The 18,925-nt window shown below is 37.7% G+C and overlaps 1 long non-coding RNA gene across 1 annotated transcript in view; it reads left to right on the top strand.

Annotated features, from left to right (window-relative positions):
• The window catches only part of LOC145989445 (uncharacterized), a 197,166-nt gene that overhangs the window by 16,638 nt on the left and 161,603 nt on the right, over positions 1-18,925 (top strand). The window lies entirely within an intron of this gene.

Below are 18,925 nucleotides of genomic sequence, written 5' to 3'. Positions count from 1 at the left end.
GAGGAGTGATGATACAATGAAAGGACACTCACAAATAACACCCATCCCAGGCCGGGATTTGAACCCGGGATCTCTGGGTCTATGCACAATGCTAGTCACTCCGCCAAGGAAGTGAGAATGTGTTTTGGATTTTCTTTGTAGATGCGAAAACCTTTAACTGTGACGCGCACATGGTTTTGGTTACATTAAAGTTCACCTTTTCACATAAACGAGGAATTGATATGTCACCCTAAAACACACGCATGTATCTGCATTTAATAATACTACATACGAAAAGAAACCTTGACCGACTCTTCATACTGTCCACCAAAGATTGAAAAGAATAAAAACTTTCGAGTGTATGGTTTTCCTTGCTTGCTTTGAAATCTGAAGGATTTCGATTTTGTACATGAAATGAATGATACTGTAGTACTTTCAGTGCTTGAAAATTGGGATGGCCAAACGGATCCGGGTCCGAAAGTTCCGGATCCGAGAGTTTCGTATCTCAATCCCATTGTAATATTACCACACCTTAAAAGGTATTATGATCTTCGATTACAAATAAATTTTTCATTAGTTAGTCCTACAAGATTTTTTTTCAAGTGTTGTTCCCAAAATACTTTGCTACGCATCGGCTAACACACTCGTGCACAAAAATAATCTTACTTGTTTAACATAAAATGTCAGAGGCGATTTTGTAAATGCCATTGAAACGAATATGTATTCATTCGAATGTATTGGAAATGGAAACACACACAAATGTGAGACATTCCATTCCAGGATGAAACCTTTAACACATTTATTTATTTATTTATTGAAATTTCCCGTACAGCAGAAGCCATTTTAAACCAGAAAGAAACAACAGTAAAACAATAGACTAAGATTAAAAACAAAAGAACGGATAACATAAAATAAACAAAAATAAAATAAGCCAAAAAAGTACCAAGGTAAAAAGATCAGTTTCACAAAAGCATTACTTATGTACAATTTTTTCTATGTTGCTGATAAGAAATTAATATGAAGTGAATATATCTATTTGGTTTGAGATTATATTGAACTGATTCGGTAGCCTATGGAATAGTGATCGTTGAGTGAGAGCCTGGGAGTTGTAGTGTGGAAAGTTTCCTTGCTCCGTGTTTTATGTCTAGGCACTCTGAGTGAGAGTTCGTGGAGTAGTGGGATGCTGCATCTTAAGTTTCCATTTATAATCTTATATAGCAATTTCATATCTGCAATGTATCTACGAGTTTCTGGAGTATTAATATGCAGTTTTACAAGCAGATCTCTCTTTAGCAGGTGTCTCAGGGCAGGCACTCTATATCGAACGATGGAGAGGAAAAAGCTGAGAACACTGTCGATCTTGGAGGTATGAGAATGGGCAGCCATGTTCCAGATTGGTGAACAATATTCTAGAATGGGGAACACAAATATCTTGAAGTAAATGGAAAGTGCTTTCGGGTTATTGATTTCGGTGAATCTGTAAAGTAGGCCTAGCATACGCATTGCCTTTTTTGTGATGGTTGATATGTGATTATCGAAATTTAGTTTTGAATCTATGAGGATACCTAGATCTCGGTGTTGTGCTTCTTTTGCTAGAGGGAGGTCGGTGAGTGTATAATTGCCTTCAAGAGTGTTTTGTTTCAATGAAATTGTTATGTATGAGCATTTAGAAGGGTTTGTGGACAGTTTCCATCGCTTACACCATTCAGAGAATCTGTTAATGTCATTTTGGAGAATTTGCATGTCTGATGGCTGTTTTATTTCAATCATAATCTTGCAATCATCGGCAAACATTAGAATTGTGCTTGAGATGGGGGAATTAAAGAGGTCTGTGAGATCATCCAGATATAATACAAATAACAGAGGGCCAAGAACGCTTCCTTGCGGCACACCAGATATAACAGGAAGCCAGTTAGAATGAGTTCCAGGAAGTATAACGCGTTGTTGTCTATTTCTTAGATAGTCTTTCACTAATTTTAACGTGTTTCCAGTGATGTTAAATCTGTTAGATAATTTATGCAGTAAATAGTGGTGATCCACTGAATCAAAAGCTTTGGACAGATCAAAGTAAACAACATCTAACTGATTACGATTAGTAATTGCGTTTATGGCACAGGATTGCATACAAGACAGATTGGTAAGGCATGAAGAATTTGGAAGAAAGCCGTGTTGTGCTGGGTTAATGTAAGGGGATGTGTATTTCAGAAGTCTTTTTTTCAGATTTTTTTCACAGACATTAGCAAGTGTGGAAAGGAGAGAACTGGGCCTATAACATGTAGTATCGTTAGCATTTCCAGATTTAAAAATAGGAATGATATTTGCTTTCTTCCATTAAGTGGGAAAGCTGCCTTCAGAGAAGCACCTATTGTATAACATTGCAAGAGGAGTAGCTAGTGAGTGAGCTGTTTTTTGAAGGAAAATAGTAGGAATATTGTCTGGTCCAGATGCTCGGTGAGAAGAAAGGGATGTAAGGAAGTGCAAGACTTCACCTGGTTCTGTAAAGACGGTAGAAAGAGAGTGAGAGCAGATAGATTTGATGGGCGGGTGATCTAAAACATCATTTGAAACAAAATTATTTTGAAATGTTAGATTGAATAGTTCAGCTCTATCATTACCAACAGCTGAAATGTCATTGTGTGTTACTTCTAAAGGGATGCGCTTGGCTTGTCTTCCTGAATTTATTAATGTCCAGAATCTCTTTGAATTAGTAAGGAGTTCGTTTGTGACTGTGTTGACATATTCGGTGTATTTCTGTTTCATAAGGTCTTTACTATGCTTTCGAAGTGCTTTGAAATAGAAATGTTATACAAAAATTATACAATTGTTCTACAGTTACAGTTTTAAAAATTAAAATAAAACATTATAATATATGCAGTGTTATAGTATAATTACAAAGTGCAAGACTAACAAGGGAGGTTATCTAAGTGTTCCCCTCCGATTTCCATGAAACTTGGCAGGTGTATAGAGGGGCCCAAAGGAAGAAATAAGTGGTTTTTTTTTCGGCTAAAAAAACTGTTCTAGGGGGCAAACCCCTCTCAAATGTCAAAATGAGGACAAATTTAAGTGGACATTTGACCCCCTGTGTCCCCCTTCGATTTTCATGAAACTTGGCAGGTGTATAGAGGGGCCCAAAGGAAGAAATAAGTGTTTTTTTTTCGGCTAAAAAAACTGTTCTAGGGGGCAAACCCCTCTCAAATGTCAAAATGAGGACAAATTTAAGTGGACATTTGACCCCCTGTGTCCCCCTTCGATTTTCATGAAACTTGACAGGTGTATAGAGAGGGGCCCAAAGGAAGAAATACGTGTAATTTTTGTTTCAGCTAAGAAACTGTTTTAGGGGGCAAAACCCTCTCAAATGTCAAAATGAGGACACATTTAAGTGGGCATTTGACCTCTGTGTCCCCCTTCGATTTTCATGAAACTTGGCAGGTGTATAGAGGGGCCCAAAGGAAGAAATGCGTGTTTTTTGTTTCGGCTACAAAACGGTTTTAGGGGGCAAAACCCGCCTCAAATGTCAAGATGAGGACAAATTGAAGTGGGGATCTGACCCCTGTGTCCCCCTCCGATTTCTATGAAATTTGGCAGGTGTATAGAGGGGCACTGGTGTTATTTATGTTGTTAGGTTAGGACTGTTAGGTTTAGTGCTGATAGCAATTTTTGACATTTTTGGTACGTATTCACTATGCCCCCTGTTTTTTCCTATGCCATATTTACGTGGTTTCGGGGTCAGATCGCCACTTCAATTTCTCCTCATCTTGACATTCTTACTTTCCAAAGAAGCGCTCATGTGGGATGCCCAAACGGATCGGGATCCGAAAGTTCTGGATGCGGATCCTGATCCGAAAATTCCGGATCCGAAAAATTTTAGGATCCGGATCCTAAGGATCCGGAACCAACCAACATTCAAAAGTTAGACCTCTTATGAGTTGATCGGGAATCATCTCAACTCATTTTTTTGTTTTGTTTTATAATACAACGTCCTCTAGATGTCTGAGAAAATACCGGTTTCTAGAATGCATTGGATGTAGTAAAAAGTGTTTAAATATATTTTTATGTGTAGCAATGGGACTTTAAAATTAAAATGTACTGAATGGAACTCTATAAGTGTGATATATTCAATAGTATGGTTTTTATATCCAATGGTTTGGAGATGATTAATTTTGGTTGGGATGGCTCAATATAGAGGAGGGGAGAATACTCCTTACTCCCCTTAATCTCACCCTGCATTAAAATGAATAGATGCATCTTTGTTCGAAATTCTCACATTGCGAACTCTTGATATTCCGTTCCTTTAAATTCAAAATGAGCTCAGAACAAGGTCCAGAGCTTTATATGTTTTGGAAATGTTATCTGGTCTTAGGAGCTGTTTTTAAAATAACCATAAATTCTAAGAATAACAGAGAAATAAAAATTACATTGCATTTATGCATTAAAAAACAGACAGGAAATTCCTGTGTAGCCTACTGTTTTAAAATGGCATATCTTCCATGCCTTCATATTATAGCTAGATATAAGCACCTATGAAGTAGTTATATAAGAGAAGGTGAGACTAATTCCTGTATAGGAAAACAGCGACCTCCATTGGCTAGCAAATGTACTAGGGTGAAAATTTGGTTCATTAGCTGCCGATTAATACCAAAATGAGCGTAATAGGTCAAAAAGTCGTGACTGCGTAGCAGTTAAAGACAAGCATGTTCATGGACCCCTCCAAGGATCATTAAAATGAAACAAAATAAATTACAAACCACAAAATTTTTATTCAGAATCAGCCATATCGAGTAAACGTACATCTTTTTTCAAAATAGGCACCATTGACAGCTAAGCAAGCGTCCATACGCTCCTGCCACTTTGTGAATGTATTTGAAAATTCGTCGTCAGGTAGCGAACTGAAGAAAACTTGCGCTACGGTGATCACTTCTTTGTTCGTCATGAAATTACGACCACGTAAAGCGGCCATTAAAAGTGGAAATAGCCAAAAGTCGCAGGGTACATGGTCCGGGCTGTATGCTGGATGCGGGAAAATTTATATTTTCCTCTTCGTCGCGTAATCCTGAAAAGCCCGCGAGGTATGCGGGCGTGCGTTATCGTGATGCAATATGAATGAGTTCTTCAAATGCGGCCTCTTTTTTACTACGTGCTGGCGCAGAGTCTCAATGACTCCTTGGTAATACTGTGGCTCTACTCAGTCTGTCTTGATCGGCATATGCCTGTTGAAACATTGCATGTTTCCGCAGCACTTTTCCCTAAACGCCAACAAAATTGTATGGCATGTCGCTGTTCATCTTGAATACTCATCGCGAAAAGCAATGTTATACACAAAAACCTGGAGGGGTAAACGAAACACGTTCCACGTAAATCAACACAGTTACTCACTAACGTGGTTTCGCAACATGTGACAACTTGCTACGGAAACATATAATGAGTCATCCTACACGACGCGACTAGTGCCGAAACCATAGGCAGTGTTGCCAAGCCAGGAAAAATCTGTCTCACCTTCTCTGCGACACCTTTGTATACACACACACATACATACATACATATATGTGTGGGGGGGAAGGCTGAATTTTGTACCCCCAAATGAAAAACGTTCCTGTGCCACTGACGACTAGAAGGAAACATTAACCTACGTAATAAAGAAGTACACAATGAATCACTAATTTTTTCACACAAATGTAACTCTACTACAAATTTAATTTTTCGCATTATCGTAACTAAATACTTGTTTAAATAGGCGACAAACAAATTATTGTTCACCAGAATTAAATTATCTTAGTAATGTTTCACATTTGCTTAGAGTTTTCAAAAAGTTTAGTCAAAATTAGAAAGTTTAGTAAAGGCTACCAAATTTTTTGTTTACGATTACCGAAAAGCTTAAACAAACGTGTTTTGACACAAAGAAAATCATTTTTCTGTGTAGTTTTTCTTTATTTTTTTTCACATTCGACAAGTTTAGCTGTTCTTATAGGACCAATATTTTTAACAAGCTTTGACTCGATTTCTACATACGATTTTACAAAACTGTTTATCAACTTCGCCTTCATGTGCAAGGATTTCATTTGAGAATTAACTTTCCAGTGATAAAGATTTTTTCCATCCAGTGAACTCCTTGAATTAAAATGATCTACGTATATTTTTATAGAACATTAACAAATACGTAAAATACTGTCACGTATTTCTTGATACTGAGTACATAGTGTCAGTTTTACAATGGTCAGATTGAAGGAGATTTGGCTTTAGGCCAAGGTTACTTGGATCTAGCGTTGCGGGAATATTATTTGTGATTCAAGCCATCTATCTGCTTTCATAAGAGTAGAAGCTGTGCTTATATTATTACAGTTCATAGACATTTGATTACGTGAGATTGATTAATTGTAGATAGGGCAGGGATCCTCACAGAGGTTTCCGGCTGAACTTTACAATCTCCCTGAAACGGTTTTGTTTTTCTAACGTAGTGCTTCGTATCACGTTTCGCTCATATAACACTTGAAACTGGGTTGGAATTACTTCTGCTGACATTTTCCGTGCAGATAGTTCCAGCGCAACATACCAAATCACGTCCCTGGTGATATTAGATTACTCGTGTGGCGCATACGTGTTCAATTTATCTGCTGGTTTGCCCTGATTTAGTAAGTTAGGTTTTTTATCTATCTTTCGCGAAACGTCATTCCGTGACACATCAGTCATCTTAATTCTTTGGAACTTAACACGATTTCGGTTCACTGCAGAATTTGTGGGCGTAAAAAGGTTAATATAAACGTATATTTAGCAATTGAGGACTAAAAGTGGTAAACGTTGTAAGTGCCAAAAGCGAAAGTGTTGGGAAATCGCATCGTTCAGCACATCAGCCCGTACGAACGTTCACACTAGTGCCTTTTTACACGCCCTTTGAACTACTTAGAGGGCGACCAGCCACTTTTCACGTTTACCACATTATCAAGCATTGCACATTTCACAGTTTAACGTGGAAAACGATGTTTGAATTCTTGTGGCACTTAGAGAGTTTACCAATTTTAGTCTTCAATTTTTTAAAGTTGGATAACAACTATTTTCATATTTGCCTTTTGATGTTATATCAATACAGGGGCGTAACTAGGCTGGGGCAGCCGAGGCGCCGCCCGATGCCTCTGAGGTAAATGGCCCCCGAAATGCCGAAAGATTGTAATGGATTTTCATGCATTATCTTTCCGTTAGACTGGTCCACTGCCAGCACATAATAGTGACATGTGAGGCCAAAGGCTGATTGTTTCGTATAGATGCACGTCTGCAGTAATTATGCCTCGCTTTCCTACTATGCTAAGCTAGGGTTGCAACGCAGGTCGAGAAATCGGTGTATGTACAAAAATAACCCAGCAAGTTACACCTCTAGCTTATTACGTACATTGCACTAGTCATAATTTAATTTGATTGTTACAGATGCTGTAGAGGGTAATCGGGAAATAACAATGTTTCTTTGAAACAGTTCAACATGTGTACCCCCCCCCCCCCCCCACACACACACACGATTGCAGAAATTAAAATCTTGAACATTAAATAATAAGCCGAACCCAACTCTCAAAACGCTTAATTCAATGCAGTGGGCAGGAAGATAAGAAGCTGTGTATGCCCTTACTAACGAAGAGAAGTTTTGTGATGTTTTGAAAGTTTTTTTCATAACGTTAACAAACAGGAGGCCAAATGAAAGAAGTGAGGCTATTGTCCTCAAGGGAAAAATTAAATATTTTAGTTTATTTTTATAGATTGAATGTTCAATGTAAAAGTCTTGGAGCAGAAAAATATCACTTACAAGTAGAATCTTTCGATATTGTAGCTGCATATGATCTCTTACGAAACGCTCTCTTGGGCCTCCCTGATGGCGCAGTGGTACTGTCGTTGCCTTGTAATCAAGAGTTCCCGAGTTCTATACCCGGTCGAGCCACATAATGATTCGGATCCCACTTTAAACTGTGGGTCCAGTCCCGTTTAGCCTTTCTGTGCATAAAGTGGACTTAAAACACCAACTCAATCAATCAAAAATGCTCTCTTAGAAATGACTGAGCTTGTTGAAGTGATGGAAATATGTCCGTCCCAAGTGGATGACTTTTCAAATGGTTCTTTAACAAAAGAATCAAAAAGGTAAAGATGCCCTGAAGAATTGCCAGCCTCCGTGATGGAGTGGTTATCAAGGCGCGCTACGACACCAGGGGTCCTGGGTTCCTGTGTTCTTTGTGAGTGTCCCTTCATCAATTTCATCATATCATCACTCATCCTCATCTTCGCGATTAGCCAAAAGTGGAAGAAAATCTCAGCGAAATAAACCAAATCAATCATTAAATCACTTTGATGAACTCTGTCAGGATCAAAGTCTTACCAATCGAGAAAGCTAGTTCAAAGTATCAATATTTTACCCTATGATAGACACATTTTGCTCACAACCGGACAATCCTTTTAAAGGCATGAAAGCAGTTGTAGGCACATAGAAAGAGTTACATCCTTCTTTTGGTCAAGTTAAAAAAAACACCATAACATCTCCAAACCTTTATGTCAGTCACAAATATTATCAGTTACAAGTTTTTTCAAACACAACATACAGGGCATGAATGATGCGAAGAGCTTCCAGTTATGCTGGTGTACGCACAGCTTGTTTCATGTCCCTGTCACAGTAGCAAAGCCAGAAAAAATCGTTTTCTAAATTGAAAATTATTAAAACATATTTACGCAGTACTATGAGTCAGGAACGCTTTAGTGGTCTGGCTTTGAAAATGACAGAGCCAAGAAAATCAATGCAATTCAATGCTTTTGCAGACAAAATATCAAGAAAAAGTCATTTCAGACCAACATTTTAAATGATAATCAATAAGGTAAGCATTGCAATCTTAATTTGTTAATGAGAAATGAACTATTGTATTTCACAGTATATGTTGTATATAGTAGTAATTTTGAATACACTCTTATTATTAAGCTCTAGCATGTGCCAAAATCAAATCAACACATCTTTAATCATAATCAAGAGAAGTATAGCCTGTTTGTTTACCACCCCATATATAAAAATTACGCATTTTTGTATTCATAGATCCAGACCAGACACTATTAGCTATAGCAGTAACGGGGGGGGGGGGAGCAGTTGAGGAATCTGCCCCAGGGACCCCATCTCGCTACGCCCCTGCATAAATAGCTGTAGATGCATCTCAATTTACATTTGTTTTGCAAGGTAGACACGAAAATAAACTTTCATTTCTTCTGGCATTCTCAGCGACAAATAACCGAGTTGAGCCATGATCGCTATATGTGTATGTATCAACTCGTACATAAATATATACTTGAAACTTAAGTGCCTCTTGAATCTAAGAATAAAGTTTCTTCCATATAACTTTTAATTTTTATTTAGTGTTCTATTCCCGGTAGAGGCACATAGTGGTTCTGATCCCACTTTAAACTCTATGTCCAGTCCCGATTAGCCTTTCTGTGCATGAAGCGGACTTACAACACCAACAAACAACAGCGACGATGAGGATGGTAATTCCTTATCGACGATGAGGATGATAATTCCTTAAGTCCCATAGATAATGTTAATATTATTAAACCCAATTGTCTTAATGTAGATAATGTAATAATTATCCTTAAGTCATATTCAAAATTGGCCCAGCACTTGTTGGATATGTATTGCCTGAGGGCAAATATCATTTTGGAGTGATGATATGATGAAACTGATGAATGTACGCTCACAAAAAAACACCCATGACCAGGACGGGATTCGAATCCGGGATCCCTGGCGTCGTAGAGCACTGTGCTAACCATTCCGCTACGGTGTTCCACATAAAAGAAAGTTTGATTGCAGAGTCGTTGTTATAAGCTTTATAAAGAGATTCTTGCATTGTCGCAAAAAGTAACATCAACATAACTGGTACCGGTGGATGAATTTGGGAGTAGGCTCGAGATGGGAATTTGAAATTGTGTTTTAATCCAGTATGTAACTTTATGTGTGCTTGACTACGTACCAGACACACCAAACGACACGTGCTTGTTGTTTGACTTGATACACCACGCAAACAACTGTCTGAACCGACAACACCGATTTTTGCTAGATGTACTATATTTAAACATGCGTGGTCAGTGCGTAGGAGTATGAAAGTTGAAGAAATCTTGGGAGATGCATTTGGAAGTATCACGTGTACAAGTGGTTTTGTGGCAACCTCACGGTTAATTTTCCCAGCATTTTACAGCTGACTCTAACAGAATTCTTCCCAAACCAGCTTACATTTCTTCTTCACTCTTGGAAGGAATTCAGTATAAAGTAGTTTCTTAGGATGAAGTTCCTTGGTATGTTTAACACGTTGATCTACCATAAACTTCTATTTATTTCTTGCATGATCTCGCACATAAACACCTGGTTGTTTCAGAGGTGAATATTTTTTTAAAAATTAAGCATGTGTTGCATGGATGTCCACTTGAAAAGTCTCTTGACACTTGACCCTTCCTGGAGTAACAGAAAATTGTAACTTAGTCCCCCTTCCTTATTTTCATTTGTATCCATTGCACCCTTGATTTCCTTTTCTTGTATCTTTTTTCCTAGATTTTCTCTTTTCTCTCCCAGTTGCTCTCTGCCTCCCTCCCCCTCTCTCGTGTTGATTACTTTGCTACCTTTCTCGTTTGTTCTTTGTCTTGTTCATCCTTTATTATTTCGTTTCTTTATTTCACTTTCTCTCTCCTTGTCATCATTCCTCACTTGTGTTCCTTTTCTTCTCTTTTAGCATTTCTTTTACTTCATTATGCCTCTTTTCATCTTCCGTTCTGCCTGTGTCTATTTCGTTGACTTCTTTTTCGTTCTATCTACACTGTATATATATAGAGCAGTGACGGCGTCAGCCTAAAATAAGTGGGGGCTACAGATTTCGGAGTCAAATTCTCGTGAGCTAACTAATATCGGCTAATAGTTAGTTACGTAATACTTAACTACGGTATAATTTTACCAGTGACATATGCTTTGCAGTCAGATCCAAAGATAAATCACTGAGATGTTATGTTGCAATTTGTTCCACAGGCGCGAATCTTTTATGTCAAATAAAATACAATAATTGTATTGTTTTCTTTTACTAAGCCATTATCGAGAGGAATAGTATCACATACTTACTATTCATATGAACATTAAACAAAATACACCATAAAAGTACACTCATTATCACCTCGCTGGATATAGCTATGTATAAATACTACACGTAACACACTTTCTACGTAAAGAATGTGAGTACTTTTTTGTTCAAATAAGAAAATAACCACAGCAAGAAACTACGATAAGGTAAGTCTGTTTTTATGAGCAGCTAGATCCAAAGATTTTGCAAGCTCTTTCTCAAAGGACAGAATAGATATAGCATTCAACCTCTCATTACCATTTCGATTACGAAGGCAACACTTGATTTGCCGTAAGCAGCCGTTGATGGGGGTGTGCACATTTCAATAACACAAGCTTATAAAGTTCGTAAAAGGCAATTTTAAATATTTCAACCATTGCAAGAAGCTGCTGAAGGGTCTTTATTTTGAGTTCCTTTCTGAATCAGTGTGCCATAACTCTAAACTGTTCAAATTACAACAGTAGGGAGCGGCGAAAGATTGTAGCTTTTCGTGCATCAGAAAAGCGGCACTAACTTAATAAAGTAGGCATCAAACCACACTTGAATAGAAAGTATGTTAATGATGCCATTTTCTCTGCCATGATGAAATATCTTACTTTTTCTTGTTCAACGACTAAAATTCAGAACTTAGGGCTAACAATGGGGAGGACGCCGGAAAAGCCGTCCACTCACAAGAAACAAGAATATTTTTACAACAAATTCACTTCCACTAGGAAAAAAAATACATTGACATAAAAGCAATGAATATAGTTGCAACTCTTGCACTGTGCATTTTTTTAGTGAAAATAACTGCTGAAGATTTTAATTTTATTTCAGAATATATTGTGCATAAATACTGAACAGAATTGGATCAATAGTTTTAGATGTGCTTCAAAGATTGATTCATCTGCACAGAATCAAGTTTGTCCACTATAGTGGTACTGCAGGTATTATTTCCTAACCTCACAAATTATAATTAATTAACATGTAGGACTAGGACTGCGAGCAAGAAAATTGCCCAAACCTACTGATATTCGCACCGTATTTCAATGATTACTTGATTGAATTTGTATTACGGTATATTATATGCACAGAGGCTAATTGGGACGAGAGCTACAGCTTCTAGTGGAATTGAATTGAATTGTTTTTTGAAGTCCACTTTATGCACAGATAAGTTAATCTGGACTGGACCTACAGTATAAAGTGGGATCCGAACCACTGTGCAATGTGCCTCCACCGGGTATCGAACTCGGGACCCCTTTATTACAAGTCGACGACGTTGCCATTACGTCAAGGAAGCCCTTCTAGTGGAATCTGAATGACGTAATGAAATGTTACCTCCACCGGAATTGAACCTGGGACCCCTTGATATGAAGGCAGCAATTCTATCGCTAGACTATGGGTGCTGGGAGGCCAATTTTAATATTTACAATGTTTTAGCATTTAGGAATTAGGTAGTTTGTGGTCTCTTTCATTCTTTAACTTTGTATTTCTCCCTCTCGAATATTTGCAGTGATAAGGATAGGAAGGCTTGTGTTGCTGCTGCCATAAACCTTTGGGGAATAACGATGAAACCAATGAGAAAACTCTCATGCAATTGTCGGTACTCTAATGAGGAACTAACAGACAGAAAGGAAACATATCGCTTCTTTAGATTTTGAACGTCGTCCTACTTACTGAATTTCATTTGTCACACCTGTTAGACCTATTCCGAAATATAGTGATACTATTTACAGAGGCTGCCAACAACAAAGAACAATCTCACAGCCACTGAATACGTCCATCTTCCAGGCAGGCAGATGATTTCGTAGCAAGTTTGGCAAATTACTTAGTATGGAATGACCAGTGGCCCACTGATTTCAGAACACATCGTAATAAAGTAATTGCGATCTAACCGAACTAGAGAATGTACTTGAACATTGTACTTGACCCAATGGAAGTTTCATAATGGACATGTAAATTTTACTTTTTAAGTTTTCGGTTGAAATGTGTCGACCGTACTACAAAAATCTAGGGGGGCTACCGGGGGGGGATGAGGCCTGGTTTGGGGAGTTTCCGTACCCCCCTAGCCCCCCCTGTAGCGCCGTCCCTGATATAGAGAGGGACAGACAGACGTCCTCTCCTAAAATATTTCTAATTTATTTTTTATAATTTGATTTCTATGACAAAACGAAACTAGTTCACAGTTCGGATGACGAAATGAATAGACATACACCTTTAAGCTTTTTTTTAAAAAAAAATAATAACATCTATTCTCAAGGGTACACGTGGAAAATATTACCATTTTCAAAAGCCAAGAATGCAGTGGCTATAAATTATTACTATATACAAACCTACATGTAAATTACTAATAAACATTACAATGGTTTTCACACAAAGTGTCTAGTTTATGTTTGTGTGATCATTGGAATATTCTTGAATATGCATACTATACAATGATACATTTCTGTGTGCGATTGTTCTAGTCTTGCAACACGTACTGTATTAAATTACACACAGTCTGCAAGAAATATTACTAAGCATGGTATCCTGTTGGCAATAGCCAGAAGAAGAAGAAGTAGTCACACTATTTGTATTCTGTGCACATGTATTAAAATCGAAGCATACACCCTCAGGTTCACAATGAATGCACACTACATGTTGAAACACTAAGCAAAAAGTTGACTATTAGTGACTAACATGCATATGTATTAATTCAAATCGGTTGCGTTTGACTTGAAGAGGCGAGTAGTGTAAAACAAAAGGAATTTCAACATAAACAGGTTGCGGACATGAACGAAGGTTTCCATATTCAATCACCGTGTAATTGTTCGCCGTTTTCGGCTTCGTTTAATCTCAAGATTTAATTACTTCACCGTGTGGATGAGAAGTGGGACAAGGGACAAGGGAAAACAAGTGAACACGTTAGTCCAGGCAGGTAGTGAAAATAAACACCATGTGCAAAATTGTATTCCCCAACCTTCTACTCTTTGTAGAAATGTGCTACATACACCGTCGTGCTCATGCAGACGTTTACCTACAAGTTGGAAGTAGTAGCTATACTGCCTGGTTGATTTAAGTGACAAGAAAGGAACTAATTCACAGCATTTCGGCTAACGAAACTTCTACGTCTCTTTACTTTTCACGTTTTTACATATAGAGATGCCCTAAGGAAGCACTTTAATTTCATTAGGTTTTCTTAACATCAATTTCTATATATTTCACGAAAATATCACCCTTACCAAAAAAAATATGTAATCATAAAAATTCTGCCCTTACTCATAATAAATTAATTAATTAATGAAAGAATGAGTGACGGACCTCGCCCCTGTTTTCACGTGGAATTTCCTCGAAGACGAGATGTAAAACAAAATAAATCTTCAATGAACATCGACAACTAAAAAAAAAAAATCACCCATATCCGCGAGATAACTGAATTAATTAATTCCCTTTTTAAAAAATCAGTAACAGTATAGAAAATGTGATTAGACTTTTCTGGAGACTTTGCATCCAATTTTTCCTGTTATACAGGTGGAACCTAGTACACCATGAAGTGGTCCTAACACAACTTGTTGTCATCTAGTTCTTAAGGTCGATTATAGTAGCCAAAATCACATGAACGATTAAAATGTGAGAGAACGAGGGAGACGGAAAGGGATAGAGAAACATTGGAAGGAGATGAGGAAAGATAGATGCAGGAAACAGAACAAAAACATAAAGAAAGAAAAATATAGAGAAGCAGAGGAAGTAAAATTAATATATATTAGGAATGGCCAAAAAAATCCGCAATCCGGATTACGGAGCGAGAAGGATTACGGACGCGAGAGAGGTTTGAGAAGGATAACGAATTACAGAGAGAATGCGAATTTTGGAGGGAAAACGGATTTCGATCCATATTTTCAATAATTGTCTCATGAATTTAACAATATACTCTAATCTGTCAACTCAATGTCAGACTTTCTTCCACGTAGTACACCCTGGACTGCATTTAGCAGACTAACGAGACTATGGCGTCTGGACTCACAGCCAGTACAATTCTATGTGGGGCTTTTTTGTGGTTTTGTTATCTGCCCATATGTGTTTGTGATTGTCCCTTCGTCTGCTTCATCTTATCACAATTCATCCTCATCTTCGCGCATAGCCAAAAGTGGAAGAAAAACGAAGTTAAATATAGCAAATAAATCAAATCAATTAATGTAATCTGTCGCACGCCTAATAAAGTATGGGCTATGATAAATTTCTTCTTGATTCAAAGGGATAAGATAAAATATCCCCTGTACGTAGTACAAAGCGAAGTACATACTGAGAAATTGAGAGGATACTGAGCAATTGAAGGGCATCAGGGAAGGGACACATAAATGAGAGAAATAGGGAGGTCATATCAAGATTCACAGAGGCAAAATAGGAATGATAGCCAAGAGACTTTACAACAGGTGACGACATCGGGTACTTTCGCTACTTTTTTCTAGGCTGGAGTGGATAGAGAGAATTTTAATCGGAAGATTTGGTGAACGGATTACCCGTGCATGCACATGTGTGTTTTAAACAGAGAGAGAGAGAGAGAGAGAGAGAGAGAGAGAGAGAGAGGTGGGGATGGGGGGCCCCTTGGTAATACAAGTAGAGAAGAATGGTGGAAGGGAAAAAATAAGACGTACAACAGAAAAGATAAAATGTGAAAAATACAAAGGAGTTCGGGAGAGGGCGAGGGAATATATGTGTGTGAAACTCAAACTTTATATCTGCCAACCCTAATTTATCAGTATTTGGCTCCTGCCCACCCAGTCAAAATTTTCTGGCGCTACACCACACATGAAAGAAGCCGACTGCGCTTAGTAAAACAGCAGATTTCCCTTCTTTTATGAAATGATTGCATTACGTTATGTTTTTTTTTTACCATTAATAATTGGTACAGGTTAACAAAAAGTTGGTACATGAGACCAGTTCCGCAACAATCAGATGTAATCTGAATATTTTTTTTGCACGTATGATACGAGAGCAGCGGCGACGCCAGTATTAATCATGTAGGTGTGCTGAGGGGGTGGGGAATGAAATTTTGGGGGTGTGATGTTGAAAATAAAGATTCCATGAAACATGCATGCATGCTTTAGCCATTACATCAAATACCAATGAACATTTAATAGGCTGTTATGAAAATACATACCAATGAAACTGAAGAATACTAGTGACTTGTTTCAGTTTTGTTTGCTTGTTTATGCAGGGCAATGACCATATACTGTGTCCTAAAAAATAAAAAAAAATATTTAACAAAAATATAATGGTGGAAGAAAGACAACAGCCATTACTCATTGTAGAGATACCCCCTCAATAGAGGAAAGTAAATGCGGGTTCTCTTTCAGATTAGGATCAATGGTTGTGGTATACAATGACAGCGGTGTTACTTCAATGTGACGACAACGTTTTAGTAAGTCATACATAACGTAGCATGGCAGATGCGGACGAAAATGAAGGGGTGCTGAAAAACCCCTTCGCAACTCCCCCCCCCCCCCCCGCGCCTCTCATGCATGAGAGCAAGAAAAGTTTGGTCGAAAGCAGAAAGAAATATATATGACATTTTGTGTTGTATATGATTTCATTGTTTGAACTCCGAAGCATATAATCTCAGTAAGCAGATGCAATATTCTTTCGGCGTCGGAAAGTGCTTGCGCTTTGAACTGAAGCGCGAACTTGTCCAATCTATCAAAATATTGCTCTTGTGCAACTGCTACGACAGATAAGGAGCCATCGAGCAATGTGGGCGGGCATGTTTGGCCGAAACAAAGAACTGTCGTAACTTTACAATACTGTTGCAACAACACTGATCCCATTGCTTTTCAGTTAGTCAACTATTCCTCTTTTTCAGTTTGGGATTAGCTGAAAACATATTCAATAGCCTTAGTTACGTGCTATGGAACATATTATTTAAAATAAGCGTGAGCCAGGATGATTCGAATTCGAGATCCGGATTCCATTCACAATCCGGATTCCCTCCGAAATCCGGATTGCCTACGATATCTGTATTGCCTCCGAAATCCGGATTCTCCGTTTTACTATCCGAATTCCAGATTTTCAAAAATCCGTATTTGGCCATCCCTAATATATATATATATATATATATATATATATATATATATATATATATATATATATATATAATATATGTATATATAGAGAGAGAGGGTGGTAAACAGGGGTAAACAGAGGCGGAAAGCGAGTGAAAGAGAGAGAGAAGATAAAAGAAAAAGAAACATAGGAACGACATAGAAGAGGTAGAAAACAGAGAAAGAGAGAAAGACAAGAGTGAGAAGAATACAGAGGAATAGAGAGATCGGAAGAAAACAGAAGAAGAAAGAGCGAGCGAGGGGGGATACAGAAACAGAGGATGAAATAAACAATGAGAGGTAGAGAAAGAGAGGAAGAAAGCAGAAATCAATAGTGAGGAGAAAGAAAATGAAAAGGAAGAATATAATTGATAACAGAGGAAAAGAGAAAGAAGAATAAAAGAAAAATAAAGCGAGAGAGAGTACCAATGATGTCGTCATGCCAACGTAACTTAACTAGAATTTATAGAAGTCACATGACAGGATGCATTTATCTAGCGTGAGGTCACAGTCATTTAATATCTTTTCCCTTTCAATTCAAACGACTTCCTCGCATTCCAGGGAGGATCATGTAACTGCAGCATCGGTATTGATGACTTATTCTGCCAAACGCGACAACTTGGAATCACAATTGCTTCATTCATTGTACGGAATAGTACTAGTATCTTATCTGCATCATTAAAAAGGATTAAGACTTCATTATTCGCATGTGTGAATGTTGGTTTTCCGCGTATTTTATTATGTAAAACAAGATTTAAAAGAAACTCAAGGCAATTGTATTTTCTGATTTCATAACAGCAATTCGTTACTTCTTATCTTGTATTTATTATTCTCACGAAGGGTAACAACAATCAATTTGGTATCAACTACGTGTTAACTTAGGACTAGATAGTGCAATCAACTTGAACTTCATTATCTGTTTGGTAATTGTCTGTGGAAAATTACACATGTGGAGTCCAGAAGTTATTAAGATACCTGGAAGTTTTTTCCTTGTATTTTATTGCGGAATTTCGTCTATATCGAGATTAGATCTAGCGACATGGAAAAGTTAGCCATTGCCAATCTTGAAGCTACGCATCGTGACATGCAGTTTAGCAATCATAGGGGGAAAAAATAATAAAAGAAGAAGTTTGCCACCGAGTGCGCATTCTACCTCTAAAGTTGGTTGAATGATTTGGTGTTTTAAGTCTACTTTATGCCCAGTATGGCTAATCGGGACTGGACCTACAGTTTAAAGTGAGACTCGAAGCACTATGTGCCTCCACCGGGTATCGAACCAGGAAATCCTTGATTACAAGTCAACGACGCTACCACTGCGCCATCGGGAAGTCTACATCTAAAGTAACTTTTCAAAAGTAACTCAGTAACAGTTACTCTATTGGAAACGTAACTTAGTAACAGTTACTCTATTTGAAACGTAACTCAGCTTCGTTTACAGATACTTTACAAACTAACTGTAACTTACTTTATAAACTAACTGAAACTTACTGTTACAGTTATTTTATTCTGGAGGAATGTTCTCACAGTACGTGTTGCATTTGTGAACTGCAAGAGGGCTGTTCACTTCTGCATCTGGTGACCATCTAAAATTTACACTAAGTTTAATCAGATTATAATATGTGTTTAAATATCTCTTCAACCGAACCAAATGTAATATTTCTAGTTTTGTCACGGTCTAACACATGTACTTGTCTTACTAATTTTCCAGAGTAGTCCTTCAAAGTATTTTGATTTCTGTAAAAATTTAAGATCAAAGATCTAATTTGATGGCAGCTGGTGTGGCCA

Source organism: Lepisma saccharinum, chromosome 1 (assembly GCF_977018435.1).
Source record: "Lepisma saccharinum chromosome 1, izLepSacc3.1, whole genome shotgun sequence".
Taxonomy (NCBI): Eukaryota; Metazoa; Arthropoda; class Insecta; order Zygentoma; family Lepismatidae; genus Lepisma; species Lepisma saccharinum.
The sequence above is the reverse complement of the archived record's forward strand: the minus strand, read 5'-3'. Positions and strand labels throughout refer to the sequence as shown.